We start from the raw sequence: 23,296 nt of genomic DNA, 5'->3' as shown, positions 1-23,296 counted from the left end.
ATAAATGAAATATACAATATTTGTCTTTCTCTGTCTTATTTCACTTAACATAAGGCCCTTAAGATTCATCCATATTGTTGCAAGTGGCAGGGATTCTTTTTTAGCTGCTGAATAGTATTACACTCTGTGTGTGTGTGTGTGTGTGTGTGTGTGTGTGTGTGTGTGTATTTACACATAATATATATACACAAATATATATAAATAATACATATATATATATATATATATATATATATATATATATATATACACACACACATATAACCGCTTTTTATCCATTTATTTGTTGATGGACATATGTCTTAGCTATTGTAAACAGTGCTACAGTGAACAGGGGTACAGATATCTCTTTTTATTATTCTTAGTTTAAAATCTATTTTGTTTAATATAAGTAAGGTCATGCCTATTTTCTTTGGTTACCGTTTGCTTGGGATATCTTTTTCCATCCTTCCTCTCAGCATATGTGTTTTTAAAGCCAAGGTGAGTTTCTTACAGGCAGTATATCGCTGGATCTTTTTACATTTTGTATACATTCAACTATTCTATGTCTTTTGGTTGGAGAATTTAATTCATTTATATTTCAAGTAACTATTAATAGGTAAAGACTTGCTATTACCATTTTGTTAATTGTTTTCTGCTGTTTTGTAGATACGTTGTTCCTAGCTTCTTATTCTGCTGTCTTTTGTGATTTGATGACTTTTGATATCAGTATGCTTTGACTCCTTTATCATGATTTTTGTGTAACTAGAACAGGTTTTTCCTTTGTGGTTACCACGAGGCTTATAGAAATATCTTAAAATTATAACACCATATTTCAAACCGATAAGAACTTAAGTTTCATAGCATTCCTAACTTGGCACTTTTATTTCTCCTTTGCCTTCACATTTTAGGTTAAATATGTTTCATTTACGTATTATTATATTGTATATCTAATAACAGATTATTGTAGCTATGGCCTTTACTAGATGGATATAATCAATCTATGCCAATCCAGCAGGGAGGGAGTTGGGTGAATAAATATTCTCTGTTTGCTCTCTAATCTCCTGCCAGTACCTCTCATTGGCTGATGCCCACCAGAAGCCAGAGCTCAAGCGAGCCCATTGAAGTAGTCCTTAAATTCAGTTTTCAAGAGTGGGTGAAGAGTTGAGAGTCTGTCTGGAGAGAAAAATGAAAATATCTAGCACATTTTCCCATTTATTTAAGTTTTCTTTATTGCCTGTAATAAAATGTTATCCTACAAAAAGTTCTTGTACATTCTTTTTAAAATCTATTCCTAGTGATTTTGTGTGTGTGCGTGTGTGTGTGTGTGTGGTGGTTACTATTACAAATGGCATATTTTTATTGCATTTCTAGGTATTTGTTTTTGGTATAAAGAATTACAGTGGATATAATATGTTAATTTCCTATCTGACCAACTTACTAAATTCTCTTATAATTCTAATGGTTTGTAAATTCTTTTATATTATCTATCAAGACAACTTTTCATCTGTAAATAATGAGGTTTATTTGTTTTTTTTCCTTTCACAATCTTTATAACTACCCCCATCCTTTTGTTTGTTTCTCACTACCTCTTTGATCAAGTCTTTGTTCAAAGTAAACTGTCCAACATGATTTGATCTTTGTGGAATAAACAAATTTAAGTTTATGCAGCAGGCTTTTCTCCTTATTAGTGAGTTTCTTTTCTGCTTGCTTCTTTCAGCTGTTGGTTTCTTAGTAGCTGCAGCCTTTACTCTCGTCAGAGACTTCTAATTCTTAGTACCAACAGCCTTCTTTCTCTTCTTCCCTGTATTACTGAGATTCAACGAGTCCATTTGCCTGCACATATCCAAGCTAAGCAAAACATGGACAGGAGATTGCAGCAAAGGAAGGAATGGTTTATTTAAGGAATTGATGCCAAGCCCACAAATACAAGGGAGCAATTACTGCTCTCAAGAACCCGGCTCCCTGGTGACCTCTAGTGGCTAAGTTATATAAGGGGAAAATCATTGATCATGGTTACTATGGGAGTTGGGGTCGTGGGCTGTACTGATTGGTCCAGGCTACAGCAGGGAGCAATGGATCATGACTTCAGGTCCTGGTGTCAGTCAGGGCATCGTTCTGTGGGGTTTCCAGGGGATGCAGTCTGGGGGGCCATTCTACTTTCTGAGTCTGGAGCTGAAACATACCTAAGGCCAAGTTGTTATCTTTATTTGACTAAAACCTTATTGTAGTTGGAGGTTTGGTTATTGTATCTTGGTCATGTTTGATAGACCTGATGCTTTATTCTTAAGTGAGTCTGACGCTGACCAGCACCTAATGTCCTAAGGGCTTAATGATCAAAAGGAGTGGACATATGGTATGTGTACAGGCAAGGGGATTTTGGGGAAAGAATGCAAGTGAGTCATAGTTCTGTCAGGCTAAACAAAGCTAGCTTGGATTAAAGCAGAATGCATGCTAAAAACATGAAGTTCTTGTGCAGTTACACCGACCATAGGCATCTTGCCTGGAACCCCTTCTCATTTGATTTGGCTTCAAGTGATTCTGTTGCCTTATCCACCTGGAGGCTCCGACTTTTGGCCTGAGGAAGGGTGGTGTTGCAGTATGTGGTCTTTGCATATGGGTTTAGCTTCAACATGATTCTCAGGTTTTTCATTGGATTCTTCTCCAGGACTCTGCAATTAATCTTCCTGGGTGGTGCTTGGAGGGCTCTTTAGATCTCTGGGCCTTTCACGATTCTGCTAAATTCTGAATTGAGTATCTTGTGCATCGGATGGTTGTAGTTACTCTTGAGGGAGACAGCTTTATGCCAAGTGCCATACAGGTCATCTAACTTTTGGAGGGCTCTTCCCATCTAAATGCAGTAATGTTCCACATGCCCATCAGGAACAAGTTTCAAAAAAATCAATTTGCTTATATTAAGCAGAGTAAGTCCAAGGATGTTTCTGAAAGCTTTGGTGATACTGTTGTCCTTATTATAGAGTATGCACAGTCCTCTGTACTGGATGTGGTGATGGCTTCTGATTTTGCCCTTGCCAGCTCTCATTCACTGAGAGGCACAGACTTTTTGATAGGCCTGGATCAGGCCTTAAGTTTCTTAAGGAGCAATACAGCTTCCTTTGTCTTCTCATAGTTTTCAATTTTATCTTCAACCACCAAAGGAAGTTCAGGAACTTTCTCAATACCGTGACCTTTACTTGTGGCCAGCATTGGTAAGTCTGAGGCATCCAAGGCGGAGCAGGTGGCATATCACTTCTGGATATGTAGTGTTCACTCAGCAGTGCCAGCAGCGCCAGGTTCTGGTTGGTGAAAATGTGACCCCCCCCCACAACACATATTGCCAAAAACACTTTGTCTAGAACTGTGGGTATCCACCATCTTGAACTTTGGGAATTCAAGCCATGGTTCTGCCAATACCCCAAGATTTAGCACTGGTTTGTTGACCTGCTATTCAATGACAGCACATGGCTGTCATTGTTGCACAAGTTTGTGTGAACAAAGTTCACAATTACTGGTCAAATGGGAGCCTTGAACACAGTAGGCAAAGTGACATATCTGCCAGGTGACCCCATTTCTGGAGTACAGAGATATCAGTCAATGAGTACACACCAGGGTAGAGAGAATGCCAGGCTTCTCTCAAACCAGCAGCTCCTGTAGGAAAAGCTACCCCCATTTTATTGAGCTGGCTAGACCTTCTTAATAGATGATAGTGAAAACAAATGGTGGTATCAGGATTCCTTGTTTTATTTTTTATTTAACATAAATATTTCAATATTACATTATTGTGTATTAAAAGTTCTACAAGTTTTTATTAAAACATTTTATCAGGCATTTCAGTTATTTATTGCTGTATAACAGGTAACTTTAAAATTTTGTGACTCGAAACAACAATAAGTATCCATATTATCTATGGATAATGAACCTGAGAGCACCTTAGAGGTATGATTCTGGCTTGGGGTCTCTTATGAAGTTATAGTCAAATGTCAGCTAGAGATGCAGTAAGTTGTAGTCAAAATATTAGTCAGTGTTCTAGTTGTCTGAAAGATTGGAGTTGGAGTATCAGCTTCCAAAATGGCCGACTCATATGGCTGGCAAGTTAGTGCTTGTGGCTGGATGGAGGCTTCAAATCCTTTCTATATGGACTTCTCTTTAAGTTTGCTTGACTGCCCTCACAACACAGCAGCTGACTTCCCTTAGAGAGAGCAATTCAAGAGACAACAAAACAGATGCCAAAATGTTTTTATAAGAGCATTCAAAATTACACACTGTGATTTCCACAGTGTCTTATTGGGTACACAGATCAGCTCAATACAGTGTGAGAGGGAATTACGTAAGTGAATAAATACCAGGAGGTAAGGATCATTGGAGGCTGTTTTGAAAGCTAACTACTATATCAAGTTAGTATTTTTCTTTCTCCTGTTAAGATTTTTATCATGTGATTGATTTCATCGAATTATTTTTCAGTATTTATTGAGATAATCATGAGAGTTTCTTCAATATATCAATGTTCTGCATTACTTTGGCTCATTGTTAGATAATCAGTTAATCTTATATTCTTGGCTATATTTCCAAATTGTCATGATATATTTTGCTAGATTAAATTTGTTAATAGTTTCTTTAGAATTGCATTTCTTAGGCATATTGGCTAATGCTTTTCATAACTCATTCAGTCTTTTGTTGTTTTGGTATCAATGATTTACTAGCCTCATTAAATGAGTTGGAAAGTGTTGCCTCTTCTACAATTCCATATAAATGTTTGTGATCAATATTAGGGATTGCTTTTTGAATGTTTGCTAGAACTTACTAGAGAAAACATCTGTGCCAGTTATTTCTTCTATTCTGAAGATATTTAGTTATCAATTGTATTTCTTAAATATTAAGAAGTCTGTTGAGGCTTTTCTTTTTTTTCCTGGAAATTTTATGTAAGTTGTAAATTTAATTTTTAGGAAGTTGATCATATTATTACCATTACTTTTCATGTACTATACCATGCAATATATCCCTTTTTTAAATTCTAGATATTCTTTATTTGTAATTTTTCTCTTTTTTTAATCTTGATCAATTTTTTCAGATTATCTGTTTTGCAGTAATTTGAAAAATCCACTCTTTGGCTTTGTTAATGCTCTATTTTACTTTTTCTTTCTAAAAGATTTCTAACTCTATGTGACATTTTATCTTCGTAATTTACTTACAATTGTGATCATACACATTTTATCTATGTGTGGAAACACACATACTTGTGAGACATCTTCTCTTCAAAGAAAGATTTGAATGAGTTGAGTGGGTACTGGTTGTAGAAAGCAGGAAAGGTCATGCTGGTCTGAAGGAGAGGGAGTTTGTAGGCAAGTCAACCCAGAAAGCTTGATGGCTATCTGGGGGACAGGTGCCAACACTAGAACCAGAGTGAACAACAAATGAAAAAACCCTCAAAATTTGGAAACCGGATCAATGAGCAGATGAAAGACAAGTTGGAAGCTCGTGCGCATGCTGTGGGATGACTGCCTGAAGCCCAAAGGATTTCTGTTGCATTGCCTTTATGGGACAGTCATCGGTTGCTTTGTGTGTTGGACTGACATGAAAGTGTAGCTGCACTTGGGACACACTGGGTTTTGTCTCTTCAGCTGTAAGCCTTTGGTATACTTGAGAACAGAATGGTGAAAGAGTGGGATGATAATTTTCAGCACAAATGACAAAACTAATGTTTATGGTAATGTAAACCCGCCATCCATGGGATGGGCATAGCTATGAAGAAAATGTATCAGGCAAGGCAATTATAGGGTCCTGGTGACCATCAGCATGACACAATATTTGATGGAAATCACATTTCTGCTATATGAAAACATCCAATTTATTTTTAAAAGCATGACTTTCTTTAATTTTTTAAAGTACATTATTATAACAGGTGACTGTGCAGCATCTAGCAATACACTATCCTGTCCTATGGCTCCTGAATCTTATATAACTGAATGTCTTCCTTAAAATATATGCAATAATGCATTCTTTGTTCACCAGTTCCCAGGGAATAGTGTACTTTAATTAACATATACATTACACAAATATCTGTTCATTCTAGTTTTCTCCATTAAAGGGATTGAAATTTGTTCCACCAAAGAAGTAAAATCAATACACTTAGAGACTGGGTGCAATATATTAGCATTTCACAAGCTCAAGTGTGATAACTTGTTTAACTGAACAAAGCTATAATGTACATTTCAGAAAACTGCCAGAAGGGAAAACCAATTCTGTATTTGAATTGAATTCAAATAAATCAAGCATCATGTATCTGACCTATGCACATTCCTGCTAGGATTTCTATGAATTATTTGCAATCAAAGTCTTCAACTTGTTTGAGAAGTCACAAATTTGCCATTTTTTTTCTGAAACTGAAAGGTTTATCCTTACAGATTTATGGAAATATTTTATGTCCTTAAAAGTGACTAATGTTGACCTGCTATTTTTCAATTTCTATCTAGGTGCAATTATTACAATTTTAAACTTTAATTATAAGTTTATGCATTTTGTTTGAAAGATGGACTAAATAAATTGGCAGTGGGGTATAATGCCTAGAGTCAGATTAATCAATGGTAGCAAAGAAAACACACCAAATATTGAGTCATGTGTGCATTTAGTAGTTCTGTAAATTGATAAAATATAAGATCAGTCTTTTTAGGGAAATCTAGGAAGCTAAGGAATTGGAGATTACCGTTTAGTACTTAAAAAGTTGTTTTTCAACTTTTCTGAATCTTAGGATGAGGCAAGATGCTGGTATGGGGTCATGGTATTTGAAAGATTCAACGCAGAAGGAAAACTGACAGATCTTAAAGTCACTCTGTTTAAAGAATAGAACTAACAAAATATTCATGTAAAAATGAATTCATAGGACCCATGTTTTGCTTGTTTCAAGCCTCTCTTTATTTGGTGCTCTAGCTTCAGTGTAAAACATTCTGTTTTTCATTTAAAATATAAAATGTAATAAATTTCTCTTAGAAAATTCTAAAGTTAGAGGCAATTGTTCCAAATTATCAGAAGATCTCAGGGCTACGGTATTGTGTCACTCCAGCTGGACTCATTCACATAGTAGATAACATTGAGAATGGCAACCCCCGTTGTGCAACTGTTTGTGAATGGAACTCCATGGAGTGGGCCAAACCATGCAGCCTCCATGAGGGCCGTGAATGTTTCTTATCTTTTGATCAAGTACACAAAGAGGAGGACTTGAAACTCTTCACTAGGTATCCTGTCCCTCTCTCTCCTCCTTTTCCCTCTCCCTCTCCCTCCTCCTGTTCCTTTAAAAGACAGCCGGGCATTACCTGTCTATTGATTAGAAGATGAATCCCTTAAGTAGTTGCAGGCCTATTCTAGAGAATTCATTAAAACTTATTAATGGAATCATCTTTTAAAGTACCTAACCTCACCTGTAAAAAGGATAACAATTTATAATTTATTTCTTGCCTAATGTAGTAAGCTACAATACATTAACTCTTGAATAGTTTCAGATCTCCTCTTGTTTGTCTTAAAATTTGGGTTCCCTAAGGAAATGCTTTATATATAAACACACATACAAGTATATATACACATGCATGCACATACATGCATACACCAGGGGTGCCAAAAAAATGTACACAAGTGGCCACTTTGGTCAACGTTGCTCAAGCAGTAGTTCACCGTAATCAGAAGTGTCTGGACAAGAGCACCTCTTGTAGTTGCAGATGTTAAACGTGACTTGTATTCATCTTTTGTTATTGGTATATATTGAGTATGACAATTTTAATACAGTTTTTTTCTTTCTTAAAATGTGTATTCATTTTTTTGCACCCTCTCTATATATACCCACACATGTATATGTATTCTCAATTTTATAGTCAGGAATACAACTTTCATAAATTGCTTTTTATAGTAATGGCTTTAGATCCTTTCAACTAATGATATAATAATCTGTAGCTAAAGATTTCTCTCCGTTTTTTATTTCCGTTCTTTTGATTTCTCTTTTCTGCTCTTCCAGTTGCATGTTCCCTGTTTACTATTTTGTAATATCTAAACATGGTCAGGATAAATAGGTGTTAATAACAGATGTTTGGGTAAAGGGTCTTGTTACCACCACTTGGGGTTCTTGCAATCTCCCAAGATGGAACTCAAGAGAGCACCACAAGAAAATTTAGGCGAGAAGCAAAGGTTTATTAAGCTTGTGCATAAGGGAACCAACAGGGAGAAAGGAAAGGTTCAGGAAGCTCCTGGGGAGAAGTTGGGGCAGGGTTTTAAAGGTGAAAAAGGGGAAGAGGAGTCCCAGAAAACTGAGAGAGAAGCCTGTGTTTCTTTACTCACAGACAACACTTTTTCACATTTGATTCCTGGGCACCAGCAACTGGTCACAGCTACCTTGGGACATTCCCTTCTTCAGCAAAACAAACTTATAAATTCTCCTCAACACCATGCTTGACAAGGAAACAGCACATCAGCAACACAAAATTATACTGTGCGAACAATAGGAGTTGAGCAAGAAGAGTGGTTAACGTGAACAAAGCCTAGATGAGGATTAAATTATTTAATTCTAACTTCTAAAATACTAGGGGCATTAAAATTACAAGGGACTTAGCTGCAGTCTGGTAATAGAGAAGTTGGTGGGTAGTACCTATTACTCCATTTTAAAGAAGTCCATTATAAAAATAATAACTGTACAGAACGTATTTACTAGGGGCGAGTGGTCACACACACAAAAAGTCCTTTGACTGTTCCCTTTGTGCTTTTAAATATGTAGCAAATCAATAGTGTTTGATAGAGAGATATTTGGAGATTTGAAAAATAAATTGAAGCTGTATTTTTAGGAACAAAACAACAAAAAAATGAGGCCCAAGTGGTTATTTATCCCTGAAATGACAAACAAGCCCATGGAAAACGACATGGGTATTGAAAACCCTGATGTACTCATGGCCCTTCAGAAACACAATTCAGACTTGATGTGTATCAAAGGTCTCTTTGGGATTACATTCTCCAGATATTAAATATACAAGAAAAACACAGCAAAATGCAGCATCTGTCAGATATGGCATAAACTACTAGCTTGAGGTAGTTCATATTTCAACATTAGATTGCACTACATTTTTTTGATAATGTCACATCTTTTTGAAACCTAGTTTTCATTGAATGCCATAATCAAAATAAATGGGGAGTGAAAATCAATATGGAATAGGAAATGAGGGTGGCAGAATCTAATCTTATTCCAAGATTTAAGACATTCCAAGAGCAGAAATTCACTTAGGATGTTATTCTGGTTATTTAAAAAAATTTTAAATTCTTTTAATTTATGTGTATTATTTTTCCCTTTAATAAATGGTTTATCAGTATTATAGCACAATGAATGAAAAAATAGTATTTATATTTCTAGACCTAATGGCCATCCTAAAGAAAGCATCTTTGGAATAGGAAAAAAAATATAAGATTTTGTTTTCTCATAATTATCAAGCTGTCATACTTAGTTTGGGCACAGCTAGTAGAGCATGTTTCCTCAACTTCACAGGTTCCATTCCCTTTTCCAACTATTTATAGTATGCTTGGGTCACTCTCAGGAGAAAAACACTATCAGCATTGACATTTTGCAGCATTTTCAAAATATTTCTTTTTTTTTTTTTTTTGGTCTTGAGTAAAAAGCTAAACTATTATTTTAGTCCAGTGATTCCATATGGTCTTATTAGATCTATACATAAGATAGTATCTTGTAACACTTAAGCAAGTGAATACTTCCCTTTCTTTCTACTTTTTTTTTTGAGAATTCCCCAAAGACTCTGAGAATTTTGTTTTTCCACGACAAAAGAAAGGAGCAGTGTCCTCCTATGAGAGCAGACCAGTAGTTTACATAGACCTTCTGTATAGCTCAGTTCCTGGTGCATGAAGAGATCTGACATTGTTTCCTATCTTAGAAAGGCATTTCAGAGGGATAAAAGCAATAACTATCTGTATTACTTAATAGCCTAGGAAGGGAAAAAACAAATGTAAAAAAAACTACAGTCTGATAATAATAGCAGAAGCCAAATTGTTCATTCCAGGATGTATGTAAAGGAGAGATTCTATGGAATGTGGATGCAGAAAAGATGTCACTCCTAACAGAAAAAATGAATTGTGGATACGCTCTAAGTCAGAAAAGTGACCAACTGAGAGCAATTGGCTTCAGTCCTGTTGTCATCAGGGGGACACAAACCAGAGAACATGGACAAAGCCCGTGCTACAGCTCTTGGCATTCTCAGGACTGCTGGGGCTATGGTTCAATAGCTTTTAAGGGATGGGGAGAACCAGAGACCACCACCATCACGTGTAAGAAGGCTACCATGGCAACAACATGACTATCAAAAATCAGCTAGAGTTTGGGTTACACACTGTTTGAAGTCCAGCCTATGCTTGCTTTCTTGTGGAGAGCTTGAGACAGGTGCAGAGACATCTTTAACATGTGTAGATAACTCTCCTTTTGAAAGGCAGAGAAGAGCCTCTTCATTAACTCTTTCTACTCTTAATTTTCATATCCGTTCACCATTTAAACTAGAAAAGATGCTGCAAGCTATCTCAGCTAGCTCCTAATTGGGACACAGCACCAATTCTTCACAACTGAAAGAGTGACTATATCGTCCTAATTCTTCCCCTGGGCATGCTCAGTATGCTTCTTTGGAATAAAAAGGTGTGATCTTTGTTTGAGAAAAGCGTGTAAAACAGGGCCAGATTTTGTTAGTCTCCGTTCCAGAAAATTGGTGGCTTACTCCTTAGCTCTTGTATAGTTCAGTGACTGGCTTTGCCACATGCTTGTACTGTCTTAGCCTGGCAGCAACTGCTTCAGGTTTATCATCCTCCTGCTGGATTAATGGTTCACCAGTGATGTCATGAATCCCATGAACATGAGGTGGATTGAAGTCCAAGTTATACACCCCCTCACTAGGAGGGTGGATCCAATGTCGGCTGAGCGTTTCAAATGGAGTGTTCAGAGAGATCACCATATCCAGGTCACAGATTCTGTCCAAAGCTTTCGCCTGAACTAATGTCCTAGGAAAACCATCTCATAGCCAGTGCTGACCACACCTATTCTCCAACCCCGACATCATTAGGCATGTGATTACGTGGTCTAGAACCAAAAGATTTTTCTCTATGTACTGCTTTGCCATATCACCAACTCCAGCGTTGGCCTTGATGTTCTCCCGCAAGAAGTAGCCGCTAGGGAGATGCTGGACGCCTAAATTCTGGGCGATCCTCCGGCACAGGGTGCCCGAGCTGGGCGGCCCGAGCATGAGCGTGCTCAGGGTTTCGGAAGCCGCTGCTTTCACGAGGAAGGGGGAAACCACACCAGCAACTTGGGCAGTGGCCTGGGAGAAGCCCCGGGAACTTGGTTTCTTCTGCTCCTGCCTCCGACAACTTCTACTCGACACCTACTCACGTAGGGACTCGCTTGCATTTTTTTTTTTTTTTAATTACTAAGTTAAGCATACATTATTAAGTTGTTTGAGCCTAATTACTTCATAAACAGAAAGGTTAGGCATTGCTTGTGGCCTGCTGGCCACCATGAAAAAATTACCCAGACTAAGAGTCCTGTAAACCAAGGAAGTCTGGGAACCTCTGAATCACACACTTGTTGTTTGACACTGGTGAACTGTTTTAATCTGTTGGTTTTTCTTTGAGAATGATCAAGAAAGGCCAAGTGACACTCTAGGAAGGTTTCATTGGTGTGTGTGTGTGTGTGTGTGTGTGTGTGTGTGTGTGTGTGTTTTCCAGACTATGGCTAAATATTCCCAGGACCCCACTCTACCTACCAATGAATTGAGGCAGAGTTCGAGGCAGTCTCCTCAGTGAGGTATCTGAGCTGCTTATTCTGCTTTCCACAGTTCCCACTTCTGCGGTGAGCATGATGAGGCTGCTGCATGGTTGACATGGGATAGAAGCCGGGTCCTAGGGAGACTCCTAGTGATTTGGCCCAGTCCTAAGGAGGGTAAATGAAAAACCATTTCATACTGCTTGATGAAGGAATTGATACATCTTAATTTGGGCTGATTGTTCTTGGACCAACCCAAGAATGTGAAAATTATTCTCACCTTGGTCCTCACTCCATAGAATGTGAAAACTATCTTTAATCTCTGGGATAGCAATATGCTGAGCCTATTAGCAGTCACCTTTCCCTCTACCCCATCAAAATGTCTTCACTCTTCAACGTGCAGCTCATACTCCTTTTTTCTTTCCCTGAGTCCTTCCTTAATCCTTCAAACGAAATTTGTCAAGCCTTCCTGTATACCCATTATATCAATGTTCCCTATAGTTCGTATGTGCTTTCCCTAGTTTGTAAATTCATTAAAAATAGAAATATACTCAAGAAATCTTTGTCAAATTGTCCTAATGTGCCTCGTAATCTTAACCATAGCCACAAATGGAATAATTTTTCTTCTCCTTTGGAAAACAAACATCATTAACAAAGTATGATTGTTGTCCATCGCAGGACTACTTAACCTTATGGCATTCATATAAAATAATAATTCTATAACATATCTGGATAAATGAATGAGGCCATTACTGAGTGAGAGGGGTAAGACTCTTGTTACCCCCAAGAGAGGAAAATTGATATCTCAGCACACCTATAACCCACTGATTGGACACCAGTACACTCCAGTATATTGATTTGTAAGCTGGGTTTATGGTACTTTGATTACAATCATATCTTTGTATCTATTTCTCAGAAGACAACTTATAGTATTATAGCAAATTTAATATATAAAAGTTACAAAATTCCCCAAAAAACTTTGCTTCAAAATCCTTGAGCTTGACATTTAATGTTATTGGAGAACTGTGCAGAACTTGACAATAAACCCATCTCTCCTTGGGTCTTCTGCCCACAAAGGAATGTTCTGAGGTGGAGTCATGAAATACTAGTCTTTTGAGTTTCCATTATAATAATCATTTCTCAGTCATGGAGTGTTCACTGGACTAAGACCTATAGTACAGGCTTGGCAAGAAACACAGATGGATCAGACTAAGATGGATCAGACTAAAGATTGTAGAAAGTCATGAGACGTGGTGACCTGGATCACATCATGTCACGCCACTGGTTAAAACCCTCCTGTGGCTGCCCACACATTTAGAGTAAAATCCAAATTCCTCCCCATGCTTTCCGTGGTTGTACGATGAATACTGCTTATTTCTCTAACCTCGTCCAATCACGCTACAAATATTTATTGAGTACCTACCATATTCCAAACATTTTAGATACATATATGAACAGAATTAAGATCTTGCCCTCATGGTGTTAACATCTTAATACAAGGAAAAAATAGACAAAAAGCTATAAAATAAATATGTATAGTAAATAGAATTTTAGAGGTAATAGAGCTATTAGAAAATAAAAAGTTAGGGACATTAAAAGGGATTGAGGAGAGTACCAGCAGAAACTGGTCAGCAACTTTTTTCCATAAAAGGCTGTATAATATTTTAGGCTTTGCAGGCCAAGTGTCTCTGCTGCAACTGCTCAACCTTGCCCTTATAGCACAAAGGAAGTCATAGGCAGTATGTTAATGAGTGGGTGTGGCTGTGTTCCAATAAACTTTATAAAAACCAGCAGTTGGCTGATTTAACCAACAGGCTATAATTTGAAGATTCTTGGATTACAGTATTAAATCATCACTGGGGAATGCTTCATTGAGAAGGCAGGATTTGAGCAAAGTTACTTTCTGTCCCATTGTCCTGTATAGTATCAATCATAACATTTATGACCATGTTAATGTGTTTTATTTGCGTGTTTGTCAGCAAGCTTTTTGTATCTCTCCCTATGAGTATGTTAGTGCCATGAGGGAAGCGAGCTGGTCTCCTTTTGTTCATCATCTAGAGTAGTGTCTAGCACATAATAGATATTCAATAAATATTTGTTAAGTGAATGAATGGAGAGTGAATGTTATTTTTAAAGAGTGCAGCCAATATTCAGTTTTAGCAAATTATTATCATAAAAGATTGAGGCTTTTTTTTTTTTACCAGATTTTCTATGTTTCAGGCGAAGCTAGAAATCCAAATTCCTTTGTAAAAATCTCTCAATTTTATATTACTGCAACTGATTTAAAAATATAAAAACCTTTGCATGTCAAACTAAATATTTCTGTAAGCTGGTTATCTGTACCTTCTGCTGTGTACGTTCATGGGGTAAACCAGTTGGTGTTTTTATTTGCTCTCTTTTCTACACTGTGCAGTATGAAAGGTGACTTGTTAAGGTCAATGGTTAGCAGCAATACTAGGTCACTCTCACCTTTTAGGACTTCCTACCCATGTTCTCTGACTAGAAGAACTATACATGTTGAAATTGTATTACTATAGGAGCAACATGCTCTCCTAAGAGTTCACAGGCTTCATGCGTAAAATTTGGAATCTCTATCAGCCTATGGAATATTCTTTTTCACTTACATCTCTTTACTTGGCTTTGGTCTGGAGGGGTGAAGTTCCCAAATCTTTGGATCTTTGTGGTATAATTTTCAAGTAAAGTACAAGTCAGAGGGGATCACATTTCATTGCTTCAAAACTATGGCTCCTACCACTGTGCCTCACCCATGGTAGATGTTTAATAAATATGTATTGTTTGAATGAATGAAATCTATATTAATTATTACATTTGAAAAATAAGTATAATGAATAAAAATATTTCAACTAATTATTTCAGAAGTTGTCGTACTCAGCCCTGGATGTTGAAAACCTAATATACAAACACAAATTAAATACCTGGATAATTGTTGAATCTACAATAAATTAAACACTTGAATGAGCTAACGTCCACACCTGGATATGCTGTATCATACTAATTGTAGTTAATATTTATTACACTTTTGATATGTGATGAATAGTAATTACTTTTAATTTATTATTATTATTTAGAATGATATTTGTTAACATCATGATTTGTTAAAATATTTGTTAATATCATGATTATACAAAAATCATACGATCTATACATTTTCAAAAACTGGCAGGAGATTACTATAAACTTACTCTCAGATGTACTTAGTGTTATCAGTTTATTTCTCAGTATTTAGAACTACTTATTTCAGATCACTTCCAAGAAAATAGAAAATAAAAATGCATGATACTCTAACCTATGAGATAAAAGGCAAGGAATTGAATACTGAGATTTTGTTTATGATGCTTTACTTTGGGGGTCAGATTTGGAAAGGGCATGGGTGACCTATTTTGGTATTACTTTAAAGGTACAAATTATCCCAGATAGTTAAAAATATATAGGTAACACTGAGGATTTATTTTGTAATAGTACATTTTCAATCTTCTGCCTTAATAAACTGTAACCAGATCTATCAGTATGTACTGATAATTTTAGTTTCTCCTACATTTTTTTCTTTTCTTCATTGAGGTATAATTAACAAATAACATACTAGTTTCGGGTTTGTAACATAACAATTTGCTATATGCATATATTGTGAAATATTCACCATAATAAGTCTAGTTAGTAACCATCACTGCACAATTACAACTGTTAAGATCTCTCGTAGCAACTTTCCAGTATATAATACAGTATTATGAACTATAGTCACCATGTTATATATTACATCCCCAGGACTTATTTCCGGAAGTGTATAACTTTTGACCACCTTCATCCTTTTGCTCACCCCATCCCCTGCCTCTGGCTACCACCAGTCTGTTCTCTGTATCTATGAGTTTGGATTTTTGTTTGTTTCACATATAAGTGAGATCTGTCTGATTTATTTAACAGCATAATGGCCTCAAGGTCCATTGGTCTTCCTCTGTCTGATTTATTTAACTTAACATAATAACCTCAAGTTCCATCTATGTTGTTCCAAATGGCAGGATTTCTTTCTTTGTTCTTACTAAATAATATTGCATTTTGTACACACACACACACACACACACACACACACACACACACACACACACAGTCATACCTCAAAGATATTGCAGTTCAGTTTCAGATCAAACATCACAGTGAAGTAGTAACATATATTTATGGTTTCCCAATGCACATAAAAAGTATCTTTATAACATACTATATAGTCTATGAAGTGTGCAATTGCATTACATCTAAAAAATGTATATACCTTCATTAAAAAATAACTTATTGCTAAAAAATGCTAAGCATCGTGAGCCTGTTGTCAAAATGACACTGACAGACTTGCTGGACCAAGGGTTGCCACAAACCTTCAGTTTGTAAAACATGCAGTATCTGCAAAGTGCAATAAAGTGAAGCTCAGTACAACACAGTATGCCTGTGGACCACGTTTGCTTTCTCCATTCATCCATTGAGGGACACTTAGGCTGTTTCCATGTCTTGGCTATTGTGAATAATGCTGCAGTGAACATGTGGGTGCAGATATTTTTTCAAGTTAGTATTTTCATTTCCTTCAGATAAATACCTAGAAGTGGAATTTCTGGATCATCCAGGAGTTCTAGTCTTAACTTTTTGAGGAACCTTGGTACTATATTCCATAGTGGCTTTACCAATTTACAGTCCTACTAGCAGTTCATAAGGGTTCCTGTTTTCCCCCCATATCCGCACTTGTGTTATTTTATTTTAGTTTAGTTTTTTAAATAATAACCAGTCTAACCAGTGTGAGGTGATATCTCACTGCAATTTTGATTTGCATTGTTCTGATGCTCAGTGATGTTAATAAGCACCTTTTTGTGTGCCTGTTGACCATCCATATGTCCTTTTTGAAGACATGTCTATCCAGGTCCTCTATCTTTTAATTGGATTGTTTTGGGACATTTTTACTATTTAGTTGTATGAGTTTCTTTTGTATTTTGGATATTTACCACTTATCAATTACAGGAATTGCATATATTTTTTCCCATTTAGTAGGTTGTCCTTTAATTTGGTTGATCATTTCCTTTGCTGTGCAGAAGCTTTTTATTTGCTGTAGTCTCACTTGTTTATTTTTGCTTTTGTTGCCTTTGCTTTTGGTTCAAATCCAGAAAAAAAAAAAAAAAATCTCCAAGAATGAGATTACCACCTAGGTAGTTTTCTAGGACTTTTATGGCTTCAGGTCTTACATTCAAGTTTTTAATCCATTTTCAGTTAATTTTTGCATGTGATGTATGCAAGATAGTGGTCTAGTTTTATTCTTTTGAATATGCCTGTCCAGTTTTCCCAGTTTATCATTTATTGAAGAGATTATCCTTTCCCTAGTGTATATTTTTGGCTCCTTTGTTGTAAATTAATTAGCCACATATGTATGGATTTATTTCTGGACTCTCTATCTTGTTCCATTTATCTATGTGTGTGCTTTTATGCCAAATATCATACTCTTTTGATTACTATAGCTTTGCCATGTAGTTTAAAATCAGGAAGAGTGTTGACTCCAATTTTGTTGTTTCTTAATATTTCTTTGTCTAGTTGGGGTCTTCTGTGGTTCCATACACATTTTAGGATTGTTTTATTTCTGTGAAATATGCCATTGGAATTTTGATAGGGATGCCTTGAATCTATAGGTTGCTTTGGGTAGAAGGACATTTTAACAACATTAATTATGCCAATCCATGAGCATAGGCTAGCTTTCCATTTATTGTGTCTTCAATTTCTTTCATCAGTGTTTTATACTTTTCAGTGTACAGAACTTTAAACTCCATGGTTATATTTATTTCTGGATGTTTTATTATTTTGAAAGCAAATATAAATGAGATTGTTTACTTAATTTATCTCTTTTTTATTAAAGTATAATTGACAAAATTTTATTAGGTTGATGCAAAAGTAATAGCAGTTTTGCAATTATTTTTATCTTTTTAAACCACAATTACTTTTGCACCAACCTAGTATATTTCAGGTTACAACATAGCAATTCAACATTTATGTACTTTATGATATGATCACTGTAAATCTAGTAACCATCTGCTTTGGACAGTTATTACAATATTATTATACTCTTTGTAATATACAGTATTTCCCCATGACTTATTTATTTTAGAATTGGAAATTCCTTTTATTCCCTTTCACCTTTTCACCCATCCATCTCCCTCCCCCAACTCTTCTGGCAACCCTCAGTTTGTTCTTTGTATCTATGAATCTGTTTTGCTTATTTTTTCGATTCTGCATATAAATGAAATCTTATGGTATTTGTCTTTGTCTGAATGATGTCACTTAATACCCTCTAGATCCATCCATATTGTCACAAATGGCACCATTTTTTAAAAAAAACCTGAGATATATTCCATTGGACACGTATGTAACACATCTTTTTTTTTTCTCTTTTGTCCATTTATCTAACAGTGGGCACCTAGGTTGCTTCCAAGTCTTGGCTATTATAAATAATGCTGCAATGAACATAAGTGTCCATGTATCTTTTTGAATTAGTGTTTTTGTTTTCTTCAGATAAATACCCAGAAGTGGAAATGCTGGGTCGTGTGGTAGTTCTATTTTAAATATTTGAGGAACCTCCATACAACCAGTAGTGCATGAGGGTTCCTTTCTTCTACCCACATCCTCACCAACACATGTTTGTTGACTTTTGATTAGTCATTATGACAGGTATGAGTAGATGGGTCACTCTGATTTTAATTTACATTTTCCTGATGATTAGTGATGCTGACTATTTTTACATATGTCTGTTAGCCTCTCTGTTATCTTTGGAAAAATGTCTATTGAGGTCCTCTATTTTTTAAAAATTTTATTTTCTATTGTTTGTTTTTTTTGATGTTGAGTTGTATGAGTTGTATGAGTTCTCTACATATATTGGATATTAGCCCATTTTCAGATATATAATTTGCAAATATCTTTTCCCATTCAGTAGGTTTTCATTTCATTTTGTTGATAGTTTCCTTCACTGTGCAAAAGCCTTTTTATTTTTATGTAGTTTCATTTTATTTATGGTTTTGTTGCTGTTGCCCAGGGAGACATATCCAATAAAATATTTCTAAGATCAATGTCAAAGAGCTAACTGCTTGTTTTCGTTTTTTCATTTAAGTATAGTTGGTATACAATATTGTATTAGTTTCAGGTGTATAATATAGTGATCTGACATTGTTGCACTTTACAATGTGATCACTCACTGATTCTAGTACTGATCTATCACTGTGCAAACTTTTCACAATATTATTGACTATATTCCCCTTCTCTTTCCCCCCATCCTGCATACCCCCTTCTCTCTAGCAACCATCATTTTGGTCTCTGTTTCTATGTTTTCTTGTAGGGGTTTTATAGTGTGAGGTCTTACATTGAATCTAATCCATTTTGAGTTTTTTTGTATATGGTGCAAGAGTGGTACAGTTTCATTTTGTGCATGTATCTGTCCAGTTTTCCCAGCACCATTTATTGAAGAAACTGTCATTTCTCCATGTCATATCCTTGCCTCCTTTCTTGTAGATTAATTGGCCATGTGTGTGAGTACATTTGTGGGCTCTTTATTCTGTTCCATTGATATATGTGTCTGTATTCATGTTAGTACTGTACTGTTTTGATTTCTATAACTTTGTAGTATAGTTTGAAATCAGGGAATGTGATACCTAGAACTTTGTTCTTATTTTTTAAAATTGCTTTAGCAATTTGGGGTCTTTTGAAGTCCCATATTAATCTAGTTATAGAACTATTTGTTCTAGTTCTATGAAAAAATGCGTTGGTATTTTAATAGGGATTGCATTGAATCTGTGGATTGCTTTGGGAGTATGGACATTTTTTTTTTTTTTTTAATTTATTGGGGTGACAATTGTTAGTAAAATTACATAGATTTCAGGTGTACAATTCTGTATTACATCATCTATAAATCCCATTGTGTGTTCATCACCCAGAGTCAGTTCTCCTTCCATCACCATATATTTGATCCCCCTTACCCTCATCTCCCACCCCCTACCCCCCGCCCCCCTATGGACATTTTAACGATGTTAATCCTTCAAATACATTGGCACAGTGTATCCTGACATTTATTTGTGTAACCTTCAGTTTCTTTCATCAATGTTGGGCAGTTTTTAGGGTACAGGATTTCACCTCCTTGGTTAAATGTATCCCTAGGTATATTACTATTTTGATGCAAACATAGATGGAATTATTTTCTTAATTTCTCTTTCTAATAGTTCATTATTGGTGTATAGATACACAACAGATTTCTGTATATTAATTTTGCATCCTGAAAGTTTACTGAATTAATTTATTTGTTTTAACGGTTTTTTGATGGAGTTTTTGGGGTTTTCCATATTCAGCACCATGCCGTCTGCGAATAGTGACAGTTTTACTTCTGCCTTTCCTATTTGAATGCCTTTTACTTCATTTTCTTGTCTCATTTTTATGGCTAGAACTCCTAACACTATGTTGAATAAAAATGGTGAGCATGGGTCTCCTTGTTTGTTCCTGATATTAGAGGAAAACTTTCACCTTTTCACCATTGAGTATGAAATTAGCTGGGAGCTTCTCATATATAGCCTTTATTATGTTGAGGTATGTTCCTTCTTACATTGTTGACAGTTTTTATTATAAATGGATGTTGAATTTTTTCAAATGGTTTTTCTGCATTTATTGAGATTAGCATGTGATTTTTATTTTTGGTTTTGATAATGTGGTGTATCATATTAATTGACTTGCAAATATCAAACCATCCTTGAATCCCTGGGATAAATCCCACTTGATCATGTACTATTTTGTTGAAAATGTTTGCATCCATGTTCATCAGTGATCTTGGCCTGTAATTTTTTTTTTCTTTTTCTTCTTTGCCGAGTTTTTGTCAGTTTTGTTATTAGTGTAATTCTGGCCTCATAGAATGAGTTTGGAAGTGTTATTTTCTCTTCAATTATTTGGAATAGTTTAAGAAGGATAGGTATTAATTTTCTTTAACTGTTTGATGGAATTCACCTATGAAGCCACGTGGTCCTAGACTTTTTGTTTGTTGTGAATTTTTTGATTACTGATTCAATTTCATTACTAGTAATTTGCTTCTACAGATTTTGTTTCTTCCTGGTTCAGTTTGGAAGGTTTATGTTTCTAGAAACGTATCCATTTCTTCTAGGTTTTCCAATTTGTGCATAATTGTTAGTTGTGTTTTATGATTCTTTGTACTCCTATGGTGTCAGTTGTAACTTTTTTTTCCTTTCATTTGTGATTTTATTTATTTGGGCCCTTTCTCTTTTTTTCTTGATGATTTTGGCTAAAGGTTTATCAAGTTTATCTTTCATTGATCATAGTTTCATTGATCCTTTCTATTGTTCTTTTTAGTTTCTACTTTGTTTATTTCTACTCTGATCTTTATCATTTCCTTCCTTCTACACATTTTGAATTTTGTCCGTATTTTTTTAAGTTCCTTTAGTTGTAAAGTTAGATTGTGTATAGGGCATTATTTTTGTTTCCTGAGGTAGGCCAGTATCACTATGAACTTCCTTCTTAGAACTGCTTCTGCTGTATCCCATAGATTTTGGAAAGTTGTATTTCCATTTTCATTTGAGATTTTACTTTCATATACTTTCCTTTTACTATTTAGCACCCTTTTGTTTCAGCTTAAAGAAGTTACTTTAACATTTCTTCTATTGATGATGAAATCCTTTACCTTGTCTGGAAAACTCTTCATCTCTCCTTCAATTCTGAAGGACAACTTTGCTGGTGGAGTATTTTTGGTTGGCTGGTTTGTTTGTTTTTTTTTCAGCACTTTGAATATATTCTGTCACTCCCTTTTTTCCCATAAAGTTTCTGCTGAGAAATCTATCTGCAGATAGCCAATGGGAGTTCCCTTGTACATGAGACGTTGTTTTTCCCTTGCTGCTTTTGAGATTGTCATCTTGTCTTTAACTTTTGACAATTATGTGTTTTGGGTTGGATCTCTTTGGGTTTCTTTTATTTGGAACTCTCTGTACTTCCTGGATCTGCATGCGTTTCCTTCCCCAGGTTAGGGACATTTTAGACATTATTTCTTCAAATATGTTTTTCTCTCTTTCTTTCAATTTTCTCTCTGGGATGCCTAAATGCAAATACTGGTCCACTTGAGTTTGTCCCATTAAGTCTGTTAAGCTATGTTAACTTTTTCTTTCTTTCTTTCTTTCTTTTCGCTGCTCTGATTGAATGTGTTATCACCCTGTGTTCAAGTTAGCTAGCCTTTCTTCCACTTCATTTAGTTTGTTGTTGAATCCCTCTATTGTATTCTTTAGCTCTTTGTTTTCTGTTTGGTGCTTTTATATTTTCTCTTTGTTGAAATTCTCACTTTATTTATGCATTGTTCTCCTAGCCTCAGTAAGCATCTTGACCATTATTTTGAACTCTTTATCAGGTAAATCATTTATCCATGTTTCACTTAGGTATTTTTATGAGGTTTTATTCATTAATTTGGAACATATGCTTTTGTTTCTTCATTTTCCTTGAATCTCTGTATTGGTGTCTCTATATTAGATAAAACAGCCACCTCTCCTAGACTTGAAGGAGTGGCATTGTATAGATGAAGTTTTATTTATTTATTCATTCATTGATTCATTCATTCACTCAATGCTACTCTAGCTCTTGGTTGTCTGCACATACGTTTATGATTCTCCTTTGTGAATTTCCTAAGAACAGGGCAGCTTATTCTGTACTTAGTGGGTCCCAGTAGTGAAGAGTGTATCAAGATCTGTGTCCCAAAGTGGGTAGGCTCTAAGTCATCACCTAGATTTAGCCTGATGGGAAGCCAAATCCTCTGGCAGCAGCTTTTAAAGTACCCAATTAGGCCTCTTTCTGGGGAAAACTTAGAGATGGCATTTCTGCCTGCTTCCTCTGCACTGAGTGGTAGCATGATAACCAGTTAGGAACTGCTTATTTGTTTGTTACTATCACGCTGAACCAATGAACATAAGCCTCTCTGTTCACCACAGCCAAGCTATCAAGTGATGTATCTTCTGGGTGTCAGCCACAAAAGTCGGGTTGCAATATATGTGCCCAAGCTTTCTTGGGGATACTGTTGACCTGGCATGGGACAGAGGGAGAGCCAGAGATGGTACCCACCAGCCTACCTGGTCTCTGGTAATGATTTCAGTCAGGACTCTAGCGGTGTGTTTAATTATAAGCCTGACCCTCAGGCCACCACTATGAAGAGAAGCTAATAAGCCTCTTTCATAGAAAAACTGGGTATCTTTCTGTCTGCTGTCTCAGAGCTATGCACAGGGGGGTAGCCACTGTGAGTCCATTTGTGCCCATTAAGTACTGTTTCTCAGTTTGCTATAGCCTAGTGAGTCTTTTGATGTAAGCTCCTTTGGCTTGCAAAGCTAGGGGTTCTTTTTATTTTTATTATTTTTTTTTGGGGGGGTGCATCTTTCAGGTGTAGGTCTTAACATGTTGTGTTGCTAGATATGGGGCTTAAGCACTTTTCTCCTCAGGGAATAGCTGAGGGTTGTGAATTCCCTCCCCATGAGTTACCATGTT

The 23,296-nt window shown here is 35.9% G+C and overlaps 1 long non-coding RNA gene and 1 pseudogene across 1 annotated transcript in view; one reads left to right on the top strand and one right to left on the bottom strand.

The window, feature by feature from the left end:
* Window positions 1-23,296, top strand: part of LOC109458701 (uncharacterized) — a 256,457-nt gene that overhangs the window by 213,357 nt on the left and 19,804 nt on the right. The gene's annotated exons all lie outside the window — the stretch shown is intronic.
* Window positions 10,614-11,117, bottom strand: LOC109458691 (adenylate kinase 4, mitochondrial pseudogene; annotated as a pseudogene).

This window comes from Rhinolophus sinicus, chromosome 17 (assembly GCF_057876585.1).
Source record: "Rhinolophus sinicus isolate RSI-liver-muscle chromosome 17, RSI-T2T, whole genome shotgun sequence".
In the NCBI taxonomy this organism is placed as follows: Eukaryota; Metazoa; Chordata; class Mammalia; order Chiroptera; family Rhinolophidae; genus Rhinolophus; species Rhinolophus sinicus.
The sequence above is the reverse complement of the archived record's forward strand: the minus strand, read 5'-3'. Positions and strand labels throughout refer to the sequence as shown.